Source organism: Salmo salar, chromosome ssa20 (assembly GCF_905237065.1).
Source record: "Salmo salar chromosome ssa20, Ssal_v3.1, whole genome shotgun sequence".
NCBI lineage: Eukaryota > Metazoa > Chordata > Actinopteri > Salmoniformes > Salmonidae > Salmo > Salmo salar.
Genome location: NC_059461.1, coordinates 23,943,684 through 23,964,264, shown reverse-complemented (window position 1 = coordinate 23,964,264; position 20,581 = coordinate 23,943,684). Strand labels below are relative to the sequence as shown.

General features: G+C 40.5%; 1 protein-coding gene across 1 annotated transcript in view; it reads left to right on the top strand.

Moving 5' to 3' along the window:
- Window positions 1-19,796, top strand: part of LOC106579877 (leucine-rich repeat transmembrane neuronal protein 4) — a 33,192-nt gene extending 13,396 nt beyond the window's left edge. The window contains exon 3 of the mRNA XM_014160205.2: window positions 16,923-19,796. The gene's annotated coding sequence lies outside the window, so the exon portion shown is untranslated. The remainder of the gene's footprint in view (window positions 1-16,922) is intronic.
- Window positions 19,797-20,581: the final 785 nt, after the last annotated feature.

Here is a 20,581-nt window from a genome sequence, read left to right as displayed (position 1 = left end):
ATCAATTACATTTAGTGCCCCCAATCCTGCATGGCTGAAAGAACAGCTGTAGAGCAGTGTTTCATCCCAACGCCAGTCAGCAGCCTGAGCCTCACCAGTACTGACACACAATAATACACAGGTCCTGAATCAGCATGTTCAAAGGGATCTTTTTGAAGATGATTGCCAGGTTTTAGCTATAAAGCCCTATCTGTTCCCTTCTCTTCTCTATTACTCTCCTCCCTTTGTCATCTGATTTACTGGTGGCTTTTACTTTTACTATGTTATGTCTATGAGACCAGGCTGAGGGGAAAGGCCCAAATCTTCACATCAGATTTGTATAATGGCAGGCCTGTGGGGATAGATTCAGTTATATGAGAGATCAGCAGTACACCAACACTGAGCTGTGTGATGATCTATCTACCTGTTGACAACCTGCTGGCTGTGCCTTCATCTAGCGTAGTATTCGTGCCAGAATACTGATTTGTCAGGTGTTTGAAGCAACACTGAAACCACAGTTCTTCAAACAGACAAAAACGTCAAAACCTTGTTCTGTTTCTGAGAACAGTATTATTACTGGTTTGTAGCAAGTTATCTGGGTGTTGTCATACTGCTTAAAGTGAGCTTCCACAGTAACCTGGCTGGTAACTCATTTCAACAGCCATCACTGCTGATGTAGCCTGTTGTCAGTGGGAGCCTCCTTATGTCAGTGTCAGACCATTCTTCTATGGTAACATTTTATCAGGCCAACAGCTGGCTGCCTCATCTCCTGTCTGCTCACATTTTCAGCCACATCAATATTGAAAGAGTGTGCTCAAGTCCAGGGCCTATCTCATAGCACTTACACAGTTGTTTGGCCTCCTGCTCTTGCTCCAAGAAACAAGCACAAATAAGTCGCCTCAGGATCAACCAAATCTGATCAGTGATTCATTTTCACACGTCGTCTCTGCTGCAAAATGTATTCTATATGAAATAACAGAGAAAGAGATGATGACAGAATGGATGAAACCCTACAATGTGAACCAGTAGCATGTTTTACATAGCAATATATGGCAGTTTTCTCCTAAATAACTATCATCCTTTCTGAATCTTTTAGGTGAAGCTCAGTTCATCTGTGTTCAGAACCTGAGGATAATTTAAGAGAATGTTAGAAGCCCGTCTAACCCTCATCCCCTGTCACACATACAATTTTCTACAGCCTCAGAGTAAGATGTATAGTCCTGTACTGTTATCACCATGGAAACTGAAGCATAGTGAAAGGCCTGGTAGTGTGGGGGAGCTGACAATGGCATCACAACAAGATGAAAGAGGGATTTCTTCAACACACAAACTTTTCTCCCAACTCTCTGTTGAAATAAAATATTAGATTCTTCGTTCTTTACAGTTATGTAGCTTACAGTTTCTTTGTTGTTCTTTTAATATTTCAATTTTTTTAAATATAAGTTTAAACAACAAAGCAAAATGAAAACTCTAATAACAGAAACAACACAACCACCCTACCTGATACATACCCCCCCATGAACACGTAAAAGACATAGTAGCTTTGCATTTCAATACACATACACTGAGTGTACAAAACATTAAGTACACCTGCTCTTTGCATGACGTAGACTGACCAGGTGAATAAATCAAATTCTATATGTCACATACACATGTTAAGCTGATGATATTGCGGGTGTTACGAATACAGGTGAAAGCTATGATCCCTTATTGATGTGACTTGTTAAATCCACTTAAATCAGTGTAGATGAAGGTGAGGAGATAGGTTAAAGAAGAAGCCTTGAGATTGTGTATTTGTGCCATTCAGGTTTTAAAAAATCCTAATGGTTTTAAAACTCACCTCACTGTGATGATCAATTTGAAGAAAGAAGTTCAACAGCAGATTGTAACTGAGTGTAAAACATGGTCTTTATTGATGTTGATTCAAAGCCAAACACAACGAAATGGTTCATTCAAAACACCCATACGCATTATCACGACTCAGGATAAGACCCAGATGCAGACACAGGAGGCGGCTAGTACGATTCGCAGATAATTTATTAAAACACAGGAGGCAGGCAAAGGGCAGATCGAGGGCGGGCAGAGGTTTGTTAACCAGTTCAGAGTCAGGCAGGCAGGATCAGGACAAGCAGAAAGGTCAGATCCGGGAAGACTAGAAACAAAAACATGAGAACAGGAAAAAACAGGAAACGCTGGTATGACCGGACAATACAAGAGGAACTGGTAACAGACAAACAGACAAACACAGGTATAAATACACAGGGGATAATGGGGAAAATGGGAAACACCTGGTGGGGGTGGAGACAAGCACAAGACAGGTGAAACAGATTAAGGTGTGAAAACGCATGTTTTGTTTGTTTGGTTTCCCAAATGAAGCACTGGGTAGCTGCAGGAACGGGGTTGGAGAGCCCATGACATACAGAGTTTAAGATGAGTATCACCTGTCGCGCAGCAGGAGCATGCTCCTCAAACAGTGGTTTATGTTTGGAGTGAAATATGTATTCTTATCTTTATTTTCTCAGCCGCTCATATTAAGTAAGCAGAGCTCGGCTATAAAAATGAAGTAGCCTAGCCGTCATTGAAAAATTGACCTGCGGAAAAGCTTGCGGCTTCCATTCGCTAATCGAGTGCATATGGACTGACATGCCTTTTTTCTCTTTCCCCTGTTCCTGCACATTTAATAAATTATAAATCTAAACAAATTTTACATATTGGCAAAGACAAGATTAAATTGAGAATAGTCTGATGGGTGAAAATATGATCACTTAAGAGAACAGCTGTGCAACCTGAGGCAAGGAATAGAGTACAAGCTTTTTTCTCGACTTTCTCAAATCATCAATAGCCTATTAGTTGCATCATGCAGCCCATATACTGTATGTCTTGATTTCTAAGAAATTCTAAGGTTTGTATCATTCACAACTGAAGTTGCCAAATAATTCTACATTTAGTGTATAGGACCTGTTTCAAAGGATCACTTTTATGTTTAGCATAGCCACTTGTAATGTGCATACAATGATATCACATGTTGTTCTCCACTAATTTCTATTCCCCGAATTGAGCCATGAGTTCTAATTATTTATGCTACAGGTTCTGTGGCTAGAGAAAATAAATAACTGGACAGAGGGCATCCCTGTCTTGTCCCTGTTGATAACTTCAATGGATCAGAGATTTGTCCATTTGTTCTTATACCGTGCCTTCAAAAAGTATTAACACCCCTTAACTTTTTCCACATTTTTGTTGTGTTACAGCCTGCATTTAAAATTGATTTCATTGAGATTTTGTGTCCCTGGCCTACACATAATACCCCATAATGTCAAAGTGGAATTTGGTTTTTGCAAATTAATTAAAAATGAAAAGCTGAAATGTTTTGAGTCAATAAGTATTCAACCCCTTTGTAAAAGCAAGCCTAAATAAGTTCAGGAGTAAAAATGTGCTTAACAAGTCATATAAGTTGCATGGACAATAATAGTGTTTAACATGATCTTTGAATGACTTCCTCATCTCTGTACCCCACACATACAATTATCTGTAAGGTCCCTCAGTCGAGGAGTGAATTTCAAACAACAAAGACCAGAGAGGTTTTCCAATGCTTAGTAAAGAAGGGCACCTATTGGTAGGTCGGTAAAAATAAAATAAAGCAGACAATGTATATCCCTTTGATCATGGTGAAGTTATTAATTACAGTTTGGATGGTGTATCAATGCACCCAGTCACTACAAAGATGCAGGCGTCCTTCCTAACTCAGTTGCCAGAGAGGAAGGAAACCACTCAGGGATTTCACCATGAGGCCAATGGTGACTTTAAAACAGTTACAGAGTTTTAATGGCTGTGATAGGAGAAAACTGAGGCTGGATCAACAACATTGTAGTTACTACACAATACTAACCTAATTGACAGAGTGAAAAGAAGGAATATAAATATTTCAAAACATGCATTCTGTTTGCAATAAGTAAATAATAAGTAAAACTGCAAAAACTGTGGCAAAGAAATTAACTTTATGTCTTGAATAAAAAGTGTTTGGGGCAAATCCAACCCAACACATCACTGAGTACCACTCTTCATATTTTCAAGCATGGTGGTGGCTGCATAATGTTATGGGTTTGGTTCTCATCGGCAAGGGCTAGGGCATTTTTTGGGATAAAAATAAATGGAATAGAGCTAAGCACAGGCAAAATCCTAGAGGAAAACCTGGTTCAGTCTGCTTTCCAACAGACCCTGGGAGACAAATTCACCTTTCAGCAGGAAAATAACCTAAATCACAAGGCCAAATATAGACTGGAGTTTCTTACCAAGATTACATTGAATGTTCCTGAGTGGCCTAGTAACATTCTTGACTTAAATTGGCTTGAAAATCTATGTCAAGACTTGAAAATGTCTGTCTTGCAATGATCAACAACCAACTTAACAGAGCCTGAAGAATTTAAAAAACAAATAGTGTGCAAAACTCTTAGAGACTTATCCAGAAAGACTCACAGCTGTAATCACTATCAAAGGTAATTCTAACATGTATTGACTCAGGGGTGTGATTACTTATGTAAATTCAATATTTCTGCATTTAATTTTAATACATTTGCTAAAATTTCTAAAAACATGTTTACACTTTCTCATTATGGGGTATTGTATGTATAAAAATACATTTTTATCAATTTTAAATTCAGGCTTTAACAAAACAAAATGTGGAATAAATCAAGGGGTATGGATACTTTCTGAAGGCACTGTAACTGCTTTGGGAGATTCATACAATAGCTCAATGTAGGAAATAAATACCAGACCAAAGCCAAACTCTTTTAAGATAGCAATGAAATATGCCCATTCCATCCTATCAAATGCTTTTTCAGCATCTAATGATATTGCCACTTTTAGATTACAGAATATTCACTGATCCATGGAAATGGCCCAAACCAGCCGTTCTTCTAAATGTATCTCTACTGCAGGGCAGGTGGAAATAAAAAACAAAAATGCAGCAACAAATGATTTTATTTTAAAAAAAAATTATTCTCTCAACATAGTGATAGGATGGCTAGAGAATGTACTCTACGAGAGAGTTATTGACTAGAGTCATTGTACCTTGCGCAGGTTTGAATCCACCGAAATTGAAAAAGCAATGTGTTTGTGCCCTCTTGAAAAAGCTATTTTTATTTGATCTGTTAACCTCTCTAGGGTCGGCGGGACGAAATCGTCCCACCTACGTAACAGCCAGTGGAATCCTGTGGCGCGTTATTCAAATACCTTAGAAATGCTATTACTTCAATTTCTCAAACATATGACTATTTTACACCATTTTAAAGACAAGACTCTCGTTAATCTAACCACACTGTCCGATTTCAAAAAGGCTTTACAACGAAAGCAAAACATTAGATTATGTCAGCAGAGTACCCAGCCAGAAATAATCAGACACCCATTTTCAAGCTAGCATATAATGTCACAAAAACCCAGAAGACAGCTAAATGCAGCACTAACCTTTGATGATCTTCATCAGATGACACACCTAGGACATTATGTTATACAATACATGCATGTTTTGTTCAATCAAGTTCATATTTATATCAAAAAACTGCTTTTTACATTAGCATGTGACGTTCAGAACTAGCAAACTTCCGGTGAATTTACAAAAAATTTACAAAATTACTCACGATAAACGTTCACAAAAAGCATAACAATTATTTTAAGAATTATAGATACAGAACTCCTCTATGCACTCGATATGTCCGATTTTAAAATAGCTTTTCGGTGAAAGCACATTTTGCAATATTCTAAGTAGATAGCCCGGCATCACAGGGCTAGCTATTTAGACACCCAGCAAGTTTAGCACTCACCAAAGTCAGATTTACTATAAGAAAAATGTTATTACCTTTGGTGTTCTTCGTCAGAATGCACTCCCAGGACTTCTACTTCAATAACAAATGTTGGTTTGGTCCCAAATAATCCATAGTTATATCCAAATAGCGGCGTTTTGTTCGTGCGTTCAAGACACTATCCGAAAGGGTAAAGAAGGGTGACGAGCACGACGCATTTCGTGACAAAAAAATTCTAAATATTCCATTACTGTACTTCGAAGCATGTCAACCGCTGTTTAAAATCAATTTTTATGCCATTTTTCTCATAAAAAAGCGATAATATTCCGACCGGGAATCTGCGTTAAGGTAAAAAGACGAAAGAAAATAAAGCATGGAGTCGACTCGTCTAAGCCCATTGTCCTCTGATCGGCCACTTGCCAAAAGCGCAAATGTGTTTCAGCCTGGGGCTGCCTCGATATCATTCAGCTTTTTCCCGGGCTCTGAGAGCCTATGGGAGCCGTAGGAAGTGTCACGTTACAGCAAAGATCCTCAGTCTTCAATAAACAGAGACAAGAAGAACAAGATCTTGTCAGAGAGGGCACTTCCTGTAAGGAATCTTCTCAGGTTTTTGCCTGCCATATGAGTTCTGTTATACTCACAGACACCATTCAAACAGTTTTAGAAACTTTAGGGTGTTTTCTATCCAAAGCCAATAACTATATGCATATTCGAGTTACTGGGCAGGAGTAGTAACCAGATTAAATCGGGTACGTTTTTTATCCGGCCGTGTCAATACTGCCCCCTACCCCCAACAGGTTAAACAAGTTTGCAGTGATTATAAATACTTTGCAGATGTAGGATTCTAATTTGATTACCCTGTTGTTGCAGGAAATTTGTCCATTAATTATAATGCACTACAAAAATCTCCATTAATTATAATGCACACAATAATTCACATTTCTTGAAGTTGCAGGATTATTTTCCTGCAGTGAGAAACTGGTAAAATTAAGATCCTACACCTATAAATATCACTTTGTATATCACTGAGTCCGTTCCACTCAGTATCTATGGTAGTTGGTTAGTTGGTAGTGGAAGTTTTCTGTGTGCATGCCTTAAAGACCCCGAGAACTTTGGCGACTACTAAAGAATTTCTTAAACCTCCCGCTTTGGGCTGGATGTGTCAATGTGTACTTCGTATATGCATAATCTATGAGCACAATTACTGTTCTACCTCAATTAGCCATGAAATCCCTAGTTTGAAAGCGACTGTTTTTCACAAAGCTGTGCTTCGAGTTCTAGCCAATGAGCTTCACCACCTCGCCATTTGAGTGACAGCTAGCAAGATGCACACACAGCAAAGCGAGAGAGAAAGCAATGACATGGTGCACATGTCTGCACATATGTGACGTAGTACGCAATTGTTGGGGACCACTTTTGGCTCGTGAGTGCTACTTTCAGATCTACTGGCTAAAAAGTATACAAGAGTACCGGAGAATCTCTTTAAACTGTTCATTCATTTTTTTGTGTGTGCATGCCTTATGCTAGATTAATCAGAGCATTGGAGTTTAGCTTTCTTACCCCTTTGCTCTGTAAATAATATGTGATGAGCCTGAGCCTGTCACACTGTGAGAGCACTGGTAGTGTATGTTTAGTGCTGGTGACTCACCCAGAGAGTCATTCCTTATCCTCTGCAGCTGAAAGGGATTATTTTCTAAAGAAGGCATGTGTGGGCACCACTGTTTTCAAAATAATTTCTAGCTCGCAATGTCATGTAGTTAATCTTATCACCTTTCTCTCTTTTCAATCAACAGCCTTTCTTGTCTCAGAGGACAGTGATGTTCATGTGGATTTCCCCAAGATATTCTGACCCATGTGTTTAGAAACAGACAAGTTCATGACCTTGCCTACTGACCAACCATAGAGCCTTTCTAAGGTTTATCCAAAGGGTGATTCTTGACAGTGCATCTGTCACGATCGTCGTAATGATTGGACCAAGGCGCAGCGTGAGTAGCGTTCCACATCTTTATTATAACGTGAAACTTCAGCAAAATACAAAAACAATAAATGAATCAAACGAACCGTGAAGACAGTGAAGTGCAAACAGGCACCTACACAAAAACAAGATCCCACAAAACACAGTGGGGAAATGGCTGCCTGAATATGATCCCCAATCAGAGACACCGCTAAACAGCTGCCTCTGATTGGGAACCATACCAAGCACACCAACATATAAATAAACAACATAGAACACCCCCAGTTACGCCCTGACCTACTATAACATAGAGAACCAAGGGCTCTCTATGGTCAGGGCGTGACAGTACCCCCCCAAAGGTGCGGACTCCGGCCGCAAAACCTGAAACCAATTAGGGAGGGTAGGGGGGGTGATTAGTGTCGGTGGCGGCTCTGGTGCGGGACAAAGTACCCGCTCATCCCGCGGATCCGCCAGCATCGGGGGCGGCTCTGGTGCGGAACAAAGCTCGCGGATCCACCATCTTTGGTGGTGGCTCTGGTGCAGATTGAAGAAACTGCTCATCCAGCTATGAACCCAGGCTGAACACTGTGCCTGGACTGGATCTCGATGCCGAGGAAGGCTCCTGCCATGGAGCGGGACTGGACACCGGCCCTGGCCTGGACATCGGTGCAGAGGAAGACTCCTGCCATGGAGCGGGACTGGACGCTGTGTCTGGACTGGGCATCAGCGCAGAGGAGAGCTCCTGCCATGGAGCTGTACTGGACGCTGTGTTTGGAAGCTCCGGACCGTTGACCCTCGCTGAAGGTTCCGGACTGTTGACCGTCGCTGGAGGTTCCGGGTTGTGGACCGTCTCAGGAGGTTCCGGACTGTGGACCGTCGCCGGAGGTTCCGGACTGGGGACCGTCGCCGGAAGCTCTGGACTGGGGACCGTCGCCGGAAGCTTTGGACTGGGAAGGCGCACTGGAGGCCTGGTGCGTGGAGCTGGCATAGGACGTACTGGGCTGTGGAGGCGCACTGGAGACCTGGTGCGTAGAACTGGCATCAATGGTACCGGTTCGATGACACACTTCGCACGTTGAGTGCGAGGAGCTGGCACAGGACGTACTGGGCTATGGATGCGTACTGGAGACCTGATGCGTGGAGTCGGCACAGATTTCACCAGACTAATAGCACGCTCCTCAGGACGAGTACGGGGAGCTGACTCAGGTGGCATTAAACTGATTACACGCTCCTTAGGGCAAATGTCGTGCATCTTCCACCAACTCAACAACTCTCTCCGCACTTTCTCCTTCAATACCTCCATCCACTCTCTGACGGTCTCTCACTCTCCTCCAGTTTCTCCCTCTTCTCCCAAACTGGCTCTGGTTCACTCCTCGGCTCCGCCGACCACCCCTTGTGCCCCCCCCCTGTTTTTTGGGCTTTCTATGTGGCCGCGAACCCCGGCGTCATCGCTGTCCTCCATCATAACCTTCCGTCTGCCGCTCTTGCCAAGGAAGGCGATCCTGCCAGGATTTCCTCCCAAGTCCAGGATCCCTTCCCATCCAGGATCTCCTCCCAAGTCCAGGATACACTCTCCTCCTGGGCACGCTGCTTGGTCCTGTTGTGGTGGGATCTTCTGTCACGATCGTCATAATGATTGGACCAAGGCACAGCGTGAGTAGCGTTCCACATCTTTATTATAACGTGAAACTTCAGCAAAATACAAAAACAATAAATGAATCAAATGAACCGTGAAGACAGTGAAGTGCAAACAGGCACCTACACAAAAACAAGATCCCACAAAACACAGTGGGGAAATGGCTGCCTAAATATGATCCCCAATCAGAGACACCACTAAACAGCTGCCTCTGATTGGGAACCATACCAAGCACACCAACATAGAAATAAACAACATAGAACACCCCCAGTCACGCCCTGACCTACTATACCATAGAGAACCAACGGCTCTCTATGGTCAGGGCGTGACAGCATCTGACGAGCTGCAGATCCAGGTTATATCTGTATACCATATTAGAGAAGCTTCTATCATAGGAGAGATATTCCCTCATTTCTTTGAACAAGTAGAGATCATAGTCAACCACAACCAGTGTTCTTTTAGACAGAACAGAGGGGATTGCATTGATATTATTCCTTAGAAGTTAATGTTTCTACTGGTTATTTACTTATCATTTTGCACTTACTAAAGTATCTCTGTTTTGCAACATTAGCTTGATATCCCATCCAGAGACAGCCAGCCTGATAAACCATAGAAATACATTAGGAAATGAAATGGTCTGTTCCTGGCACACTAATGTGCATTCAGCTGTTTTTTCTCCATGCATACACTACAGACCTTCACCCCTTGTTTTCTCCGAAAGTATTGAAACCTACTCTCTTTCTTAGTGAGAGAGGGAGAAGGAGTACAATTTCTGGAGAATGGAAAACAAAGCTATTCCCTAACCATTCCCTAACCAACTAATATTGTAATATTAGTTTCTCTGGATTTTTAAAATATTTTTTATATACACAGACCCAAAACAAGTACCTTTATTTGAGCATTTGAATGGTTATTTGTAAAAACCAAATAGTCAAGCAAATTGTATTTGAAAGTATTTATTTACTTTCAAATACTTATTTCAAATACTATTTTCAGATACCTGGGTTAAATGGATGGGAGTGTATTTGAATCAGTGTATTTGTACATTCCAATATTCAACTACTTGTTTTTTAAAATAAAGGTTATCTGAATACTTGTTTTGAAATATATTGAAAAGTAATTGAAATACCTGAAATAGTATTTGAAATGAGGTCTGTATCAAATCATGTAAAACAGACTATCTGTTATCTTTTGGTATGATGAACTGAAATATCACCCGCTATTCAGGATATTAATAATATTAATAACATTAATATTCATGTCAAAGGATTTTACTTATGTCGTTCAACATTTTGTAATATCATATTAACACTTAACTCAGGAATGGTTGGCTCACGCTGTTACAGCAATAAGCCGAGAATAGATTAACAGCATGTTCTTGCATAATTTCTGAATGGCACACTGTGATTTCTCACACTCTGTTAGTGCTCAATTTCAGACAGTGAGAGGGTAGGGCAAGCACAGCATGCAGGGCTCTCTGCCCTATGTTTGGACATGAAAAATAATTAGAGAGGAAATATAATTAATTTTGTCATAGCTTGTTAGAATTGCAAATGGCTGGTAAATGTGTATGAACCCTTCTATGGGCATTCACTTTCCAGTACTGAGTATATGTTTTGCTGTTATCATTGTCCACATGGTGCGTCATGTTGTTCTGAAATACATAAGTATTCAGACCCTTTTCTCACTACTATGTTGTAGCACATTTGGTAGCGATTACATGTACGGTCTCGAGACTTCTTGGGTATGACGCTACAAGCTTAGCACACATGCATTTGGGTGTTTTTCCCATTCTTCTCTGCAGATCCTCTCAAGCTCTGTCATGTTGGATGGGGAGCGTCGCTGCACAGCTATTTTCAGGTCTCTCCAGAGATGTTCGATCGGCTTCAAGTCCGGGCTCTAGCTGGGCCACTCATGGACATTGAGAGACTTGTCCCGAAGCCACTCCGGCATTGTCTTGGCTGTGTTCTTAAGGTGGTTGTCCTGTTGGAAGGTGAACCATTGCCCCAGTCTGAGGTCCTAAGCGCTCTGGAGCAGGTTTTTATCAAGGATCTCTCCATTCATCTTTCCCTCGATCCTGACTAGTCTCCCAGTCCCTGCCTCTGAAAAACATCCCCACAGCATGATGCTGCCACCACCATGCTTCACCGTAGGGATAGTGCCAGGTTTCCTCCAGACGTGACGATTGGCATTCAGGCCAAAGAGTTCAATCTTGTTTTCATCAGACCAGAGAATCTTGTTTCTCATGGTCTGAGAGTCTTTTGGTGCCTTTTGTCAAACTCCAAGTGGGCTGTCATGTGCTTTTTACTGAGGAGTGGTTTCGGCCTGGACACTCTACCATAAAGGCCTGATTGGTGGAGTGCTGCAGAGATGGTTGTCCTTCTGGAAGGTTCTCCCATCTTCACAGAGGAACTCTGGAGCTCTGTCAGAGTGACCATTGGATTCTTGGTCGCCTCCCTGACCAAGGCCCTTCTCTCCCGATTTCTCAGTTTGGCCGGGCTACCAGCTCTAGGAAGAGTCTTGATGGTTCCAAACTTCTTCAATTTAAGAATGATGGGGGCCACTGTGTTCTTGGGGACTTTCAATGCTTTCTCAGAGCTCTACAGACAATTCCTTTGACCTCATGGCTTGTTTTTTTGCTCTGACGTGCACTGTCAACTGTGGGACCTTATAGATAGGTGTGCCTTTCCAAATCATGTCCAATCAAATGAATTTACCACAGGTGGACTCCAATGAAGTTGTAGAAACATCTCAAGGATGATCAATGGAAAGAGGATGCACCTACATTTCGAGTTTCACAGCAAAGGCTCTGAATACTTATGTAAATAAGGTATTTCTGTTTTACATTTTTTTAAATAAATTAGCAAATGTTTCTAAAAACCTGTTTTCACATTGTCATTATGGGGTATTGTGTGTAAATTGATTAGGGGGGGGGGGGGATCATCAATTTTAGAATATGGCTGTAATTAAACAAAATTTGGAAAAAGTCAAGGGGTCTGATTACTTTCAGAATGCACTGCATATTGATGACAGACATCAGAAAAGCACACACAATGAAGCAAAGTCATCTGTCCTATAAGCATCGTTGGTCAGCTGGAAATAGGATGAACAGCATTAGAGAGAGTTCATTCCCACAGAACACCCTTTTGAATTATTTCACTGGGACCCTTTTAACTATAACAATGATAGCTGCCATGACCTGCTTAATAAAATATTTATCAGTGTTTTGAAGATTGAGACTATTTTCATTACTATTTGATGCAAAGACACCAGATTTTTTGAGAGAGTGTCTTTGTGAGGGTGCTTGTACATTCATATGTTCAGTGACTTGTCTGACTTCAGACATCAGAAAGTACTCATAATGAACCAGAGTAGTATCGATGGTCAGCTCCAGATCATCTGAGCATGCGTTGCCAACATTGATGAGCTGAAAATAGGATGAGCGGCATTAGGGGAAGATAAATCCCTACATCTGAAGGATTATGTACGTAAAACACTTCTCAACTAAAAATGTAATTACATAGTGAATTTCAAGTTAAAAAAATGAGGATTTATTTGAATCTTCAGAGCTTGCAGTATTACGATGGAAAAGTTGCTGTACTGATTTGGCTTTGCTTCAATTTTTTTATGGCAAGGCAGTTTAACAACTGGATAGATGTCAGACAAAAGCAACTACAGTATTTAGTTATGTATATTTACGTAAAATGGAATGTCTATTAGTAGTTTTGAAATACTCAATTAATTAACATTAAAGGCTAAATCCTTACTTACTTGTGTGTGTCTTAGACTTGAACATAAATCATGCATTGATGTCAATGCATGCATGCCATTTGTGCAAATTGTTTTACTTCTGTTCATAGGATTCGGCCCTAAATGATTATTATTAAACTATTATCTGAATTGTTAGCTGAACCATGATATCCTGTGATAGTTAGTGAAGTTACAACTTCTGTGGTCTTCCTTGTCCGACGCTGAGTCAAACTTTATCATCATCTTTCTAATTAGACTACCTTCACTTCATTATGCAGTCAATCTATGGAAAGCATGCAGTGAAGCACAGGCCCTTGGGTCATTAGCATGCCATTCAGGGCCCATGTAATGACCAGAGATGATGATAGCAGCCTGTCCATGCTCTATGTTTGGATCACATAGACCACTGAGTGAATTATCCAGCTGACGTGGAGAAGGCCCAGCCTGAGGATGTTGTTAATATGCCAACGTGGGCTCATGCTACCCACGGCAGTCTGAGATTGACGCTGGGCCATGCTGGCACACTGCAGCTGTCTGTATCCTAATGGGAAATCATTCCTTTGCAGCCTGACCCCAATTCAGAGCAGTGCAAAGGGGAAAAAACTTGAGTGAATGCTTTGATAAGCAATCCAAACCTAATAGCTTGGAAAATTGATTTAATTGCGGTGCACGTTGACCTAAGTGTTTATAGCCTGTTCTCTTTGGTATCCTCAGCACTCGTCCTCTTACTTACGTTTGTCCGTCTTTCCAAAAAGGGACTAAGGGAGAGAGTGACAGAGAAGTGGCCTTCTTCAGGTTTTTGTATAAGTCCATTGATGGAGCTACAGAACTAGGATTTTATATTATATAATGATGATTAACTCCTAATCTTCAAAAAATTTTACTTTTCCTCTTTCAGCTTTTCTGCAAGATGTTTGAATCTTGGTGAACAAATCTTGCTATATCCTACCTACACTATGCGACTTGCAGTACTTGGATTTAGTTATTTGATATGGTTTGTTATGATCATAAAGGACATATCTTGACGAATGTACTAGTCAGTGTACTAGGGGACCAGAGTAGCCTAGTGGGCAGTGTAAGGAGACAAATTTGGGGTACCCCACTCAAAAAAAAAATAATAATAATTTGAATTTAAATGTCTTAAATTGATATAAAGAAAAGGAGAGGCTCAGGCTTAGAAATGGCTATTAATAGAGAGGAGTGTTTTCCAGGGTGTTCATCTATCTAGGGCTATTTATGTTTTTGCTGTGTTATAATGTGAATAAGAGAAGACTTCTTCAGCCACGTTCTGTTGAGGGAAGACGTCAAGGAGGCCTAAAGCAAACTCCTCTGTCTGCGCTGTTTAACCTTTAATGCATGGTGTTGGCTGCTGCCCAGGCTATACTAGCCCTATGAGTCACGCCTTTAAAAGCTCCCACCATAACAGCCAGCTCCTTCCCAATATACCTGATTAAACCTGGACGGACACGCTCACCGGCGAGCCAAAAAGCCTTTTATTTTTCAAATATTCATCACTCAGACCTGGATTTAATCCTATTTTCAGAAAGGGGTTCAGGGAAGGAGATCCTCAAACTGAGTACCACAATGGAGGATGTTTTCATAAGACAACATCAAATTGCTCAATCCATTACGAAGTAAAAGAAAAAAGTCTGTCTGGTCAGTGTTGTCTTGATTGTTTCTCGAATAGATCCTAGAGCTGAGGTCCAAGTGTTTTTGTGTTTGAGGACAGGAGTCAAGTGGTACAACTTAAATCCCATTTAGCTAAATGTCATTGTCATTTTTTTCTACATTAGTGCATAGTGCGAGCACATTATGTATGTAAACAGAGTTTGACACAGAACACATGTAAGATTTCTGATCAGTTAGGTTAATCGCAACAAGTTTAAGGCCTTGTTGCCAAAGTATGTTGACTTGTGCCCCCCCCCACACACTTTGGTGCTCTTCCCTGATAGTTGCCTCTCAACTGTTACACTGTGGAGTACAGTATCTATTCTCACAAAGCAACATGAACATTGACCAGATGCATTGAAATGTAGGTCTAATCAACACTAAAAAGTTCACAGTCCTATTGGGAAATCCAAGTTGCTGACCTGCTAGAATAGAATCGTGGCAACTTCACATACTGGGATTTGCACAATTTGAAAATTACCGGAGACCAGGCTTGTTTTAAAGAGCTGTTTTAAGCTATGGCCCCCTTCCTGTCTTGTGCTGTTGTTAACAGAGAAAGAGGGCAATTTGCTCAACACTATAGGGCCATAAGCTAATTTAAAGGCTTTCACACAGACATTTGGCTCTTCCCATTACACTAATTAGGAATCTTTTTCCTAAAACTAGTCATTCTGCTGACAATTTGTGTGAATCCTTCATAGATACAGACCCCCTACTGAATACATGAATATTCTGGGCATGGTTGTGAATATTAAGTTCCCCAAAGATCAAGCTAGGTTCAGGAGCTTGAAAACTAAAAAAGCTTGAAAACTGATTCAGGCGGTTATCAAATGATCAATAATGTCTCCACAACAACATTGTAAAGTGTATGTTCATATATTAGGTATTTTACTTCTAGTTGAAGAATGTATGGCTTAATCCACATAAACTAATTCTGGGAACATAGATCTCAAGCCCTCAACATAGTGCATCAACTTAGAGAGGAAAACTTACTGCAATTAAGATTATATTCTATTTACATTCAATAAACATCCGGATGTGTAAAGAAATAGTTTCGAGAGTTTAGCTGGGGAAGCGATAATCAATGCTAATCAAATGGGATTCATTCAGTTTTTGGGGCCATTGCGAGGTTGACCAGCTCAGAAGTAAAACAATCTAAAATATAAAGCAGTGTAGGCTACAAAAGTCTCTTCAAATGACTAACACATTTTGTTTTGTTTCTGTTATGGTGTGTGTGTGTGTATATGTGTGTGTGTACTACTAACAGAATCAATGAAATATTGTGATATTAGTTTCAATATTTAATGCCACATTTATACCGTTTGATCTGATTTAATTCAACATAATTCACAGAACTGTAGTACATAAAAGTGAGAGAGGCCTTTGAATCAGCAAAGTGCTTGTAATTTAACAAGAGCCCCCTGCTTAATGGAGTCAAGACTCCATTTAAAAGAGTAAAAGCAAGTATGTATGCACTCTTGCTTAAGGCTTTCATCTTACACACTGTATACTGCAGATCAGTTTAGCTGAGTGGGTGCCCTACTACTATTGATGATCCTGCATGCTACTGTTAGTGTATTTTGCACTGTGGTACATACAGTGCATTTGTCATTTTAGTGTTTAGACTGAGATACATCAGTTATGACCTTGCACAAATGAGCACAGTGATATTCATGTGTTTTGTGCAGTAGAGCACAGTTATTGCATGCAATAATCCGATTTCTTAGGTTTGCCAGAAAATCTGATATTAATTTCAATGGTGAATGACTAACAGATAAAGGAAACACTGTGAAGGCGGTGTTAACTACATTAAAACTGACACATCCTCTCACAGACAGTTTCATTGGATGTTGACACAAAACCACACCTGTCCATCAAATACACCGTAAACATTGTTTCAGTGAATCTGCAGTGTGGTTTTCCCTTTATCTGTGATTGTTTGAATTGGGACCTTATACTACTGTAAACTGGCCTAACATTTTGGGACTGTTCTCATTATGAGATTTTTGCATGCAATTTATCTGTACACTAGCCTATTTGACTTTGCACCCTAACATAAAAAGTTGAGAGGATTTTTTTTTAAACCTCTCTATCTTACTCTCTCTTTCCATCCCCCTATCCTTTTCCTTTGTTCTCTCAGGTACCACAGCAGTTGAGTGCCCTGACGTTGTACAGGTATGAACAGCCCATAGTGGACTAGTGCCAGGCCCGTGGGGCACTGCACCTCAACATGGGCTTTGAGCCCCCCTTCCAGCCACAGGGCTGTCTGAGGCCACCGGGTTGCAGGACAGGTCATACTGCTGGTCTCCCCTCTGCGCACACCGCCTCACTCACGCGCACGGACCCCCAGTCCCCCCAACAGTGACCTGTGCAGACGGGGAGACCAGACAAGCACTCCCCTCTCCATCTGGGCTACTGAGCATGGTGTTGCTACAGTACTGTATACTGCTGCAGATTGTGAGGGAGAACAGCTGCAAATCTGTACTGAGGAATAACATTCTGACTGGAGAACCTGTTATTCATAGAGATAATTAATTTATACCTTCACTAATAAAAATGAAAATATTCATTAATGGAAATTAGAGAGCACTGTTACAAGATAGCAGAGCGTATTTTACCCTTTGATATCCACTATTACTGAAAATAGTCCAAATACACTATCACATTCCTTCTGCTACTGAAATGGTGTCCAGCATCATGAGGAGAAATTGAAATGATTACATGATTCATTACTCTCATTGAACTTATTGACTCAGTTGCTCACAGTGTTGGAACCTTCCCTGTGTTAAGAAAGTAATTAAATACAAAATGCAATAAATATAACTGGGGAAACAGTAGGGTGAGCAATGGAATAGCAGAATAAATTTAAAACTAACAGAGCTGAAAGGTTTTGTGCTGCTTTTTCAAATAACACTGCCAGTCAGAGATCTTATGCGTTTTCAAGTCCCCGTAGAGATTTCATCTCAATAAGTGAGCCACTCAAATGAAATGATTCACAAGGAGAAGAGAAAACTTGGTAAGTAATGGGCACACTGTTTTCATGTCAAGTGTACAGCTGACATTTCTTTGCCAGAACTATGTATTTTAATGGAGATTTTTATTATGTTAGTGATTTTTATGTTCATTATAATACAATGCAATTTTGTTTTATTTATTTAGTACAAGATGAGAAGTAGAACATTGATGAGTAATAGGAACATTGTTTTCATGTCAGGTGTAGGCTACAGCTGATATATTTTGTCAGAAATGCATTGTTTGTACAGTATTGTGTTGATATTGTTTATATTCATCATGATCATCCATCGCATTTTCATGATTAATGACAATTTATTTTATATTTATGTTTTTAAAACATGATTGTAATATCATCTCTGTCTCTCACATATCATGTGTACTTACTGAAAGGGAAAACTTTTAATGTGACCTCAGATCATGGCATTCACCAAGAGATCAGCAATGAACTCACTCTCACACTCTTAGAAAACAAAAGTGCTATCTAGAACCTAACAGGGTTCTTCGGCTGTCCCCATAAGAGAACCCTTTGAAGAACCCTTTCCACAGAGGGTTCTACATGGAACCCAGAAGAGTTCTACCTGGAACCAAAAAGGGTTCTCCTATGGGGACAGCCGAAGAATCCTTTTGGAACCCTTTTTTCTAAGAGTGCAGAGTGGAGATGGAAAACTTTGTACAGGATGGTTTTGACTGAGACTCAGTACTGTTTCACAGCTGTGGCGCAGTAGATCAACCATCTTTGATGTGTCCCCTCTTCTCCCATGTCTGCTGTTACAGTAACCATCTTTGATGTATCCCCTCTTCTCCCATGTCTGCTGTTACAGTAACCATCTTTGATGTATCCCCTCTTCTCCCATGTCTGCTGTTACAGTAACCATCTTTGATGTGTCCCCTCTTCTCCCATGTCTGCTGTTACAGTAACCATCTTTGATGTGTCCCCTCTTCTCCCATGTCTGCTGTGACTGTTACAGTAACCATCTTTGATGTATCCCCTCTTCTCCCATGTCTGCTGTTACAGTAACCATCTTTGATGTATCCCCTCTTCTCCCATGTCTGCTGTTACAGTAACCATCTTTGATGTATCCCCTCTTCTCCCATGTCTGCTGTTACAGTAACCATCTTTGATGTATCCCCTCTTCTCCCATGTCTGCTGTTACAGTAACCATCTTTGATGTGTCCCCTCTTCTCCCATGTCTGCTGTGACTGTTACAGTAACCATCTTTGATGTATCCCCTCTTCTCCCATGTCTGCTGTGACTGTTACAGTAACCATCTTTGATGTATCCCCTCTTCTCCCATGTCTGCTGTGACTGTTACAGTAACCATCTTTGATGTATCCCCCCTTCCCCCAAGTCTACTATGACAGTTACAGTTTTCATCAAGCAGCCTCTTTTGGATGTGGTTCATACTCATACACCACTTCAAGGACACATATGTAAATAACAATTCCCAAAGAACTTGTTCAGTAGTATGAATAGGTGTCAAATAATGTGTCTGCTTTTTCATGAACACAAGTCATTTCCCTATGAAGAGGAGCAGCCTTATCTGAAGGTCAGATGAACTTGAACATTACCTGATTTGGGTGTGTAGACTGGCTATGAGAGTGTTGTCTGACATTATGGGAAGTCGGGCAACTTGCAAAATTTGCTTGCTGTTTGAACAAGGTGTTATCCAGATTTCCATGAATTAAACCATGTAAAATATCAGCTTTAACTGTCATCACAGGATAAAATTATATTTCAATTGATTTTCCGATCAATTGTTTTTTTATGCTCATTGAAGAAGAAATGTCTGTGAACATTAAAATTGCTTTTTCATTTGTTTACTGGGATGTTGTTTTTCTTTTCATACCATGAAATTATACTGCTTATCATTTGTCTGGGAGTGTGGTTTTCTGGGATAATGTAGACCACCTGTAATACAGTGCTGAATGAGAACTTTGTTGTTTTTCATTTTCTGCATCAAAGCACCGCATATCTGAGGAATTGATGATTGTAACAAAGTGAAGTCATTATTAACTGATGTAACACCATAACACCGGGGCGGCAGGTAGCCTAGTGGTTAGAGCGTTGGGTCAGTAACCGTAAGATTGCTAGATTGAATCCTTGAGCTGACAAGGTAGAAATCTGTCCTTCTGCCCCTGAACAAGGCAGTTAATCCACTGTTCCTAGACTGTCATTGTAAATAAGAATTTGGTCTTAACTGACTTGCCTAGTTAAATTAAGATTAAATTAAATAAAAAAAATCTATATATACTTAGAGTAATCATCACATATTTAAACAGTGTTGTTTGCTTTTGTAAATTGTGAGATTTCTGCCTGCATAGTGAAGAAGTGTGTACATGAGTCACCTTTCCAAATCCTATTCAAACTCAAAGACTGAAAAGCACAGTGTATTGAAAATGATTTATTGACTTTATAAAGCAATCAAATACACTGATTAAGCTCATACCATTGGCATGCTCACAGTAGCCTACATAGAACCAGAAGCATTTATTTCACAATTATTCTTTACCCTCTGAGTTATTCCCATCCCAGGGACATATTCGTTGACAGTGCATAACAGCTATCATCACGACAGAAGAATCTGATTCTCTCAGTCTTAAATTCGACTGAAAGACTCTCTCCAAGGCTGCCAACACCCTGGCTTGTCTTTGTTCTCGGCAAGAATAACAGTCTTTGTCCTTCTGAGACTTGATCGTTTTCAATTTCCTCCCTTTTCTGTCTGTGGACCTCATTTTTAGAAGTGCAAAGTTTGCTGCATTAGCAGGAAGAGTTGGTTGGCTTAT